We start from the raw sequence: 10,415 nt of genomic DNA, 5'->3' as shown, positions 1-10,415 counted from the left end.
AGCATTTTGTTCAGAACTTCCAACCGCTTCTTTTTTTGCAAGCAATTAAAACTGGCTTCAAACGTACGAGCAACGTTCGACTTTTAATCCAACAGTGTCATGTTTTTAGTTTTTTTTGTTTTGTTTTTTTTTGCTTACAAGCCGTTTAGGTGTAATAATTAGCCAGAGTATAGTTTTTACACTTACGAGCTGCTGTAATAAATCCCCCGGACGGTGCTTTTGAGGTTCGATGAGTTTGAAAACAAATGGAAGTGGTATGTTGTAGTTCAAACTTCCTGTAACAAGTGATGGTAAAGAGATTGACTATAGGCTGATATGTTGTAAGATACAAACAGTTTCGTTAATAGTGTTAACATTCCATGTCACTCACGATTTACAATGGAGCAATGAACGAATAGCAAATTTTGCCTTATGTTAGAAAAATCTGCAACAGAAACGTATGAAATGTTTCAAGCTGTTTATGGTGATGATACGTTAAGCCGTATCAGCATGTTTGAACTTTATAAGTGGTTCAAAGAAGCACGTGAGGATCCTCGCGATAACCCGAGAAGTTTGCATCCGCCAACTACTCAAAATGAGGACAGAGTTGCAAAAGTTCGAGAATGTCAAGAGATAGTGGTATAACCCCAGAATGATGGCTGGCTTATGATTTGGATATGAACAAAGAGACGATTTGCCAAATTCCCCATGAAGATTTAGAGAAAGGGAAAGTTTATGCAAAATTTTCTTCGGCTCAACCGTTCCGCACTACCTCATGAAAGCAGAAGCAATGAAAAGTGTCATCATGCGAAGACTTCATACAAACTTGTCAAGGCAATCATAATTTTCTTGACTATATTGTCACTGGAGATCAGCGTTGGGTATTTCAGTATAACCCAGAGACGAAGCGTCAGAGCATGCAGAAACTTCAAAATCATCACTAAGGCCTAAAAACTTTCTTTTACAGAAGTCCAGGATCAAGACGATGCTGATAATGTTTTCCGACAAACAGGATGTTGATAAGTAATTTGCACTGAAGGGGAGAGAGGTAATGCTGCGTTTTACGCACAAGTTCTTCAGACTACTGAAGCGCATTTCCCAAGAAGCCATAATTTCAAGAGGGAGAAGCAGCTGGTTCTTGTTGCACAACGATGCCCCCGCACATTCTGCACTTGTTGTGAAGACATTTCTGAAGAAACGTGTCATTGTACAGATCAACCACCAGCACCAGCGGATTTCTTCCACTTTCCTAAAATACAAATTGACCTCAAAAGAAAGAGAGTTCAGGATGTTTCGGACACAAATAAAAACGTAACCTCCTTACTGAATGTCACCTCTTTTGAACGCCTTCGCTGAGTCCTTTCAGAAACTTTTAACTTGGCGTAATAAATTCATTCCATCAGACAGTGATTACTTTGAACAAAAATAAGCCATTTCGGAGTTCTTTCACTTTGTGTGTGTGCGTGTGTGTTTGTTTTCTTTAATTAATTTTCTTACCGGAAACTATTGCCACACCTCATATAAACTCACTAGAAAATTATTTATATTAAGTTCATGAATATAAATAATTTTTATATTCCCTGTAAGAAGTGTACCAAAACATCTGAATATGTTTTTAGCTTTTCTAAAAAAATATTCTTAAAATATTTAAATAAAACACGAAGATTCCATGTAAATTGCATAGTCTGGGGACTAGGCACCTGCGAGGTGATCTGATTGCGAGGTTGAAGGCTTTGAAAGATTTGAGAAAACTGATGGGATTCTTCCTTTTGCCCAGACTACACACATGAAGGGGCTTACATTCAAATTGGGAGGAGGGGACGGTTGCAGAAAAAATGTGCCGGGTTTGCCTTTAGCCAGCGGGTGATTGATTGCTGGAATAAACTTCCATCTTTTATTGTGGAAGATGATGGCGTAAATAAATTAAAGGAAGAACTAAACAAACTATTGGAGGGAACGGTTAGGTGAAATGGAAAGTGTTTTTTTCTTTCTTTTTTTTCTAGTTGATGCTGTATAAGCTTGCTTTCTTGCATCATTTGCCACTACTAGTACTGATCTCGTATAACTGTACTTCTCTATTACTTTGTGCTACCTGAGCAACAGCCTCTTATCATATCCTCTCATCCTCTCATCATATCACATTAAAAAATTTGATCTCTTGGTCACTTCTCGCCACCTAAGCCCTCGTGGGTATCACAGTTGGTAAAATCGCCGGATGGAAAAGACCTAAATTCGAGACCCGTCAATAACGTGAGAAATTTTTGTGGGCCTTTTTCGCAACGTGACTGAGTTAGTCGGTCTCAGGCGAAGGCAGGAAGGCAGTATGGATTTTTATCCCAGAAAATAGAAAATCGACCACAGAACACACGAAATTTACAGATAATATATATTGAACAATATGCCCTTATTGGCTGGTGCTTCTAGAACCTTACAACAAAAACAACTCACCATCTAAACAAATTTAGTTCTAGTGAAACTCTGGGTTATGTACGTTTGTTAGGACGGCACCTAGAACAATTGTTTATTTCTGCCTTGTGTCACTGTATAGAAAGCGTTCTCCGTGAAAAAAGGTTAAACATGTGAAAAGTGTGTTTTTTGTGTGAATTACATGCGTTGTGTTGTTCTGGACTTTTGGCTACCCCAAAGTAGAAATCACCTGTATGGCTACTTCAGGGTTTTCGACCATAGCACAGGAAGGAGAGTCAGTTCCAGTAGGTACTCTTTCAGTCCACAAAGAGACCCACCCACCACCTGGAGGAAGTGCAAAACCGATGGTTGCAGGAAAATCCCTGATGGCCCAAGCTAAGGAAAAAAAAAAAAAAAAGAGAGAGAGAAGGTAAAATAAAATATGCGTACTTTTAAGACTGAACTTATGGACAGTAGTTACATATTTATATGATATCCTATTGATTAAAAGGTATCTCGAGAGTCAAAATCAAGTTGAACATTTTGGACACAGATTTGTCCAATTATTTTCCTATTTACAAGACATCTTCACTAATCATTAAAATGTCCAAAACTATTCTTCCAGGTACAGAACAACTGAAGACTTGGAACTTATGGAGCACATGTGGATGAAGACCTGTCCTAGAATTTACATATTTACATGACAACTTCACAGTCTAGATTTTTTATTAAGATCCAGATCTTTTGGATGGAGACGTGTCTTATCATTTACATATTTACAAACTATCTCTAAGAAATCAGCAAGGTGTCCAGAATCTGTAGATGAAATGTTTCAAATCGAGATCGAGTAGTTCCAAATACAGATTTCTTCCTATAGCTCAAGTTCATCCAAATTTAACATCACAACGAAGAATCAACGAAGATACAAATCCAGAATACAAGTCCTGGTACAAGGTACACAAAGAGGTCAAGTCATTCAAAAGACTTCCTTAAAACGCAGTGAAAATTAATTGCTTCCTTCTACTAAAAATTTCTAAGAATATTGTTGGAATGCTGAAATGTTTATTGAGTTTTCAAGGAGCATAGTTTCTGTCCTGAGAACTGCGGGATCACGATTAAACGATGTCCATGTTGTTCAGCAAATTGGGAAATAATACAGAATACGGTTCCATATTTTTTATTCATCATACAAGCATATGGAATTATTTTGTAGCCCCAGTTGGAAAAGTTTGACACGCAAAAAATCCCTGTCCAATTTATAAGGTCGATGCAAGCCAGATCGATTCCATCTGGCTTGCCAAATTTTATTCAATTCAGACAAATTTTTAGACTTTTCTAACTTCATGTTATTAACTCGGTTGCTAGTTCCCACAATGGTAAAACCAAACTATTATATTAGAGTCACCCGGTAAGTTATTACATATACCCATGTGTATTGTGTCTGTCTATAAATTGCGTGTATTCTCTGGTCTATTTGCTTGTTTTGCTGGACGAAAAAAAAATCCAGTTTCTGGGGAGAAAAACCTTGCTATCAACGCCGGAGACAGACTAACTCAGCCATGGAGTGAAAAAGGCCCATAAAAGTTTCTCGTGTTATCGACCCCAGGCCTTTTCTGCCTGATGTGGGGAGGATGGTGACAATACCACTGTGCGACACGCGCAGACTCCCATAATGATAGTAGGAAGGCAGTTCTTTAATCTGTAAATTATTCCAAGAAAGGCAACATAGAAATTCAGAGGATTGTGCCAGCAGTAGTCTCAGCGGCATTTTTTGAAACAAGTCTACACATTCTATAAATTGAGAGAAGTATAGTGGATTGTAGTGTAAGCAAATTTATTTGTAGGTCGACATGATAACTCTATAGTACCACATACCACAGGCATGACACAATAGAGAAACACTGCCTTATAGCATAAAATGAGGGGTCTCTTATTTAACCTTCATTTAGAACGAGAAATTCTAATAATTGTTGAAGAAAATTTCTTTACTTTACTTACCAGATTGGTGATATGAGGGGAAAAACTGTTATCTAGCGGAATACATGGGTATTTAGTTTGTGCAACAAAAGGTATTTTCTTGCTATTGATATGTCTTTGGAAGATGATTATATGTCTAGTTTGCCGTCAAATACCATCATGTTTGTTTCCGCGTCAGAAATTTTAGACTTGTTTATGGTAGTCCAGGATGAAAGATCTTGAAGGATAACCTCTGCTGCTCTGTCCTCAAGAAGTCTCCTCGATCTTCCAGAAATGCAAATCATAGGGTCGCCTGCATAAACGATTTTAGGTAGTTTTCAAAACTTGTACATAAACCATACAAGTACAATACTCCAGAATAGGAGTGCCAGGTCTGAAATTTGCAGACACCTCTTTGAGACAGATTTTCAGGTTTGATGTTGGACTATGACGTATTTTTCTATTCTGAGAATTGTTTTTGATTACATTGTACAGTTGAATGTTATGTTTAGCCAAGGTAAGAGACTTGAATGCGCTCTCTCACCGGAGGAAGTCGAAAATGTCCTCAAAGGCTATAAATATATCCAACTCATAAGCAGCCTTTGAATTTAAGCAATGATTGACAAGTCATAATAGCATCTTCTGAAGAGTAGCCTTTTTGAATCCAAACTGACTGCTGGATCAAATCGTCATATAAATAGATGTCACACTATGGCCATCCAGAATATCAATCCACCTGCCGAAGTATATTATGTTCGTGATTTGCCTATTTTGCTGGACGAAAACCCGAGTGTGAGGGTTACTACCTACGTCTGAGACTGATTTATTCAGCCAGAGTTAAAAAAAATCTCATAAAAGTTCCTCGCGTCACTGACAGGATTCGAGCTCGGGCCTTTTCAACCTAGTGTGGGAAGAACTATGATGATGCCACTGTGCTACCCATGCAGATCCAAATTCATGGTCAGCCACTTCACAGTTTCTGTCTATCAGCTCTCACAAGGCAGGGCAGCCTATGCTCAACAAGAACATCGATGACATGTAGGTGACCACCATTTTCCTGATCACCAGTGCCGTCCACTCTCGAAACACCTTAACTACAGCACTCCCCCAAACAGCCCACAAGATTTAGTTTCTGTAATACCACTAACCTTCAATTGGTACCTAAGAATCAGCCTATTTTTCAAGTCTGTCAGTGCATGTCCCATCCCAAGTTGACGAAGTACTTTGTATGGACTGCATTCCACGCTCATCATGGGTAGTTGGTAGAATCGCTGTTCTTCCCACACCATGTGGAAAAGACCCGAGTATAACCCCGATGACGTAAGGAATTTTTATGGGGCTTTTTCAGATTATGGCTGAGGTCGTTGTAAGGTGAGGGTAGCATGAGGTTTTTCGTCCAGTAAAGTGAAAATTGACCACAGAACACATGCAATTTACAGACAATATATACAGTATATAGCCTTTTTCGTTGATGCACTTAAAATCCTACAACTGCATTCCACAAATCTGCAGTATCACATTTACTGGTTCTTACCATGATACGTATGCCACCAGGCAGTGAGGAACAGCCGATTGCTAAAACACAGGACAGTCACGTTATTACTGTTCAGTGCATATTATTTGTCTTTTGGAAGATTATTTTATTTTTTTCAGTTCAATAGAAATGAAGCTGAGGTTAATTTAAATGTCATTACATATGTTGTAGTCTAAGAAAGTCACAATTTGTAGTCTTTCTGACCAAATCCAGCACAGGGAAAAAAAACGGTCATCATTTAAGGCAACAGCAAGGGACTAGTTTATTGTACTACACTTAATGGCCACTTTATTAGGTAAGCCTATTTTTTATGAAAGTGAGCATTCTTTCAGCAACAGTATCACGTGTTCATACTATGCAATTAGGGAAGATGGGCAGATACATACAGATGCTATATGTGCAATTCAATGCAATAATGGGAAAAATGAAAGGCTGGGAATTTGAACATGGTATGGTAGGTGACATCAGGTGCACCACTATATCTCGGAAATTGCAATTCTGCTGGTGTTTAGACATATTGCTGGGTCGCGAATATATCGATTGGTCCAATGACTAAATAAAATCCAGCCAATGAAGATTCAATGGTCAGAAGTGCATTGATCACAGAGGCCAATGGAGCTAACAAAATTTTGTCAAGCAAATAGGAAAAATACAATCAGACCAATACAAGTGCTTATGAAAGGAGCATTTCAGATTGCACTAGCTGTACATTGCCACCAATGTAATATTGCAGCTGAAATAGATTCCACTCTTCTAAGAAAACACAAAAAAATTAGTTGGCTTAGGATCACCAATATTAAACAGTGAGGATTTGAAAAAAATCTTGCCTTGACAGACAAATCTAAGTTCCTGCTGTTTCACATCGATTGGTAAAAACAGCATCAGTCTGTGCATCCAAACTGACTTTTGGATTGAGTGTTGCTCGTGAATCCAAGCTGACTTTTGGATGGAGGTGTTGGCTTTTTTACTTCCCATTTCACCTGTCCATCCTCTCTAACGGGTTATCTATTTCATCCTTGAATTTATTCAAACCACAACACCAGATAGCAGTTTGTTCCAACAACCAACCACCCTCTGGCTGAAAGTAAATTTCTGCACATCCAACCTGCAACCATTCTTCAATTTCAATTTATGCCATCATGTGTAATCTGAGCAAATGCAGTCTGCTGATGGTGGTATAGGGAGTGTTTTCATTATGCATTCACACCTAATACCACCAGAGAAACAATTGAATGAAACAAATTGTTTCCAATCAGGTGCAACCAATCACAGCTGCAGTGCATTTATCCATGAATGGGTCTTCCCAATGTTTCACCACAAGGTCAGAATTGTACAAAACTGGTTCCATGATTATGAGAGTGAATTCAACCTATTGGATGCATCCATAGTTACCAGATCTGTCCAATTGAGCATCTGTGGGGTAAGATGGAAATAGCTCTTCAGAGATCTGTAAACATCTGATTTGCAACTAAGGGAAGTAACCAAGTGAGTATGAACTTGCTTCTCTATAGCACACTTTTGACACCTTGTTGAAGTGCCATGATGAATCCTGGTTGTTCTTAAGACTAATGGGAATGGCCTACTTGCTATTAGTAGGTGCACCTAACAAAGCTGTCACTTGGTGCAGATCTTTCCACAAACTAGATCAGATATAAATCCTTGATAAGGGCAGTAACAATATACTGGAGGATTGTCACCAGATAAGTAAATGACAGAGTTCAGGTGGAAGACGAAAATGTCACAGTCCCCAATGGGGAAAAAATTATCTCTGTTGAGCCTGCGTAGACAACATGGTTAGTATAACCATCATCATCCCCACAGCAGGTGGAAAATATGAGAGTTCATCCCATCATGACAAGAGGAATTTTTATGGGTCTTTCACAAAGTGGCCTAGTAAGTCAATTTTAGGCAATAGCAAGGATTTTTTAACCAGGAAACAGGCAAACCGACCAGAAAACAGGAAATTTATGGACATAATACACATGGGCCGAAGAGCTTGTTCTCTGGTAACCCTAATAAGAAGTACAAATCTGTGGTCCTGAGTACTAAGGCTAGTTGTACTTAACACATTGTCTGTAAATTGGGTACTCATTCTAGTTGGTTTGCATATTTTTTTTTGAAACGGTTTCTGGGGAAAGAATAGCAGTGTGCAACCCTTTCTTCCCAAGATCGACTAACCTTGGCAGTTTAAAAACCCATAAAAATTCTGTTGATGGGATTTGATACTGTGCCTTTTCTATACTGTTTGAAGAACAGCAACCATCATGAGAGGTAGATTTTCAGCAAAAACGTGCCCTACATCATACTTTCATTGTCGTTCTTTAAAGTTCTGGCCATGCACGATGTATACACTGTTTTTGCTTTCGGCAGATTTAGGATGTCACCTGATCCTAAATCTGCCAAAAGCTTGACACGGTTTATAATGAAATTCACCGGACCACTGATCCTTTCAGATTCTGTTAGTGCCCAGCCTCTTGCCTTATTAGGACACTGTATTCACGTTGGATAGAAACAGCAGAGTATTAGGAAGTTCTACCTCAAATCACATGCAAAAATTTCTATGGCTATACTCCTCAACTGAACTATACTTATTTCTCCTCATGGTAACAAATCTACTAGCCATATGATTTGAAAAATTCTCCACTGTTCCAGGTATCAACTTCTAATTTGCCACTGCAGTTTGTGAAACTGACTGTTGCTTTGTCATTATATATGCATTGTATAATTCAATGCATATATAATGAATGGCTTGTCTCATTCAATCTATAGCCCCAATACAATTGTCCTTTCACACCTCCACCATTTTAAGTATTGTAAAATTACTGAGATCTGCAATTCTGGACACAATTTGCTAGCATCTACTGGTATTGCATCTCTGGTGAGTGTGGAATTTTTGCAGCACTTAGCAAAATTAATTCTTCTTTTCTCCCCATTTTTTCTTTATCCTTCTCCCTCCCTTTTTTGTTCTAGTATGAAAGAAATTGTGACTGACTCAGAAGCAGAATATTTCAGGACTTTACTGGATGACTTTTCTATACCAACATGTTAGAGGTAATAAGAGAAAGCAATATAATGTAATTATCAGCAGTGATTCTTCACAAATTAAGAATCAAGTAAAGGAATTGCTACATGGCAATGATCATAGGGTATTGATATGGGATTTATTTAGAAGGTAAGCTCCAAGGCAGGGGATGCAGAAGAAGCTATGATCCACCCCTTTATGACCAAACCAATGTGGATTTTTTTTAGTTACATGATGATTAAAGGAATACTGCTTTAGCCCTCTCCGCTTTAGAAAATCCTAGTACTGCACCTGTTTAAAAATATACCTATCAAGGTAAAGAAAGAGAAGGGATTTGATTTCACAATGGCAATTACAATGGTATTAGACAGTTTTTAAATTCTTATCAGTGGAACCACCCCTGGAGTTTTACACTTGTGGCATCAGTTTTTTTAAACAGGCACTTCTCTGGTATCACGTTACTTATTTTACAACGGTTCGACTCTGTTTCACTATTTCTCCTTGGCAATAATGTAATTTCAATAGTTTGAAACAGTAATACCAATTACTTTGATCTTGCAAAGGGCCTATTGAATTTATTTTCTGCATCTTCACATTCGTATGAGTAGGACTCCCTCCTGTTCTTACCCCTTTAGCTGTTTTTTTGAACTCTAACTTTTGAAAAGTGGTTTTATTACCTATGTGTGCAGTGTTACATGAAAGCCTGTAACTGTCCCATGCTTTTTACTTTATCTTAATCGTCCTTCAGCACTCTTTATCCATTTTGGCATTTTTCATTTGCAGAAGTTCCTAAACTGGAACGAATGTGTTCATACCTCTGGGATAAATTCTTTAAAACTTCTAACAATATATTGGTATCAAATAGCATACAGTAATAACTGCAGTTAACAAAATACTGGACTCCGTTATAGTTTCTGATCCTATAATTAAAGCCCTGCTTCTATTTGACCACTGTGATCAAATAGAAGCAGGTCTTTAATCATAGAATGGCAATGATCTTAATGATCTTTGGGCACTACTCATTTTATGACATCATGATTAGCCTGCTGTTATTGGTTTCTAAACTGTTATATTTTTCACACTGCTTGGATTTTTGGAGAGAACTAGTCAAGGATATTCAACTTCTTTATGCACTGTATGTTCACAATTTCCAATCTATAAGAGGGAAATTAGTCACACAATGATGCACTCAATCTTGCTTGCCCAGATTTTTATTACTCTTTAGAAATGTTTAGCATGTAACATATCCCACCGTTGTCTTTTCTTTAACACTAGTCATCTCATATCACATACCTCAATTAACCTAATATTTCTAGTAGTAAGGTTTTCAGTCCCCACCTCCTAAGCCATTCTTCATATATGGAAATCGATTAGCACCACTTGCCAATCTTGTGCTTATTTGAACCCTATCTAGAAGCTCAAGTCATCTGACCAGTCTTATACAGAGGGACACTTACATCCTTCTTACTTGCAAAGGTCCTATTAAATTACAGACAGGACACCAAGTGCCTTTATAGC

Source organism: Mastigoproctus giganteus, chromosome 3, assembly GCF_048544385.1.
Source record: "Mastigoproctus giganteus isolate SK-2022 chromosome 3, ASM4854438v1, whole genome shotgun sequence".
In the NCBI taxonomy this organism is placed as follows: Eukaryota; Metazoa; Arthropoda; class Arachnida; order Uropygi; family Thelyphonidae; genus Mastigoproctus; species Mastigoproctus giganteus.
The sequence above is the reverse complement of the archived record's forward strand: the minus strand, read 5'-3'. Positions refer to the sequence as shown.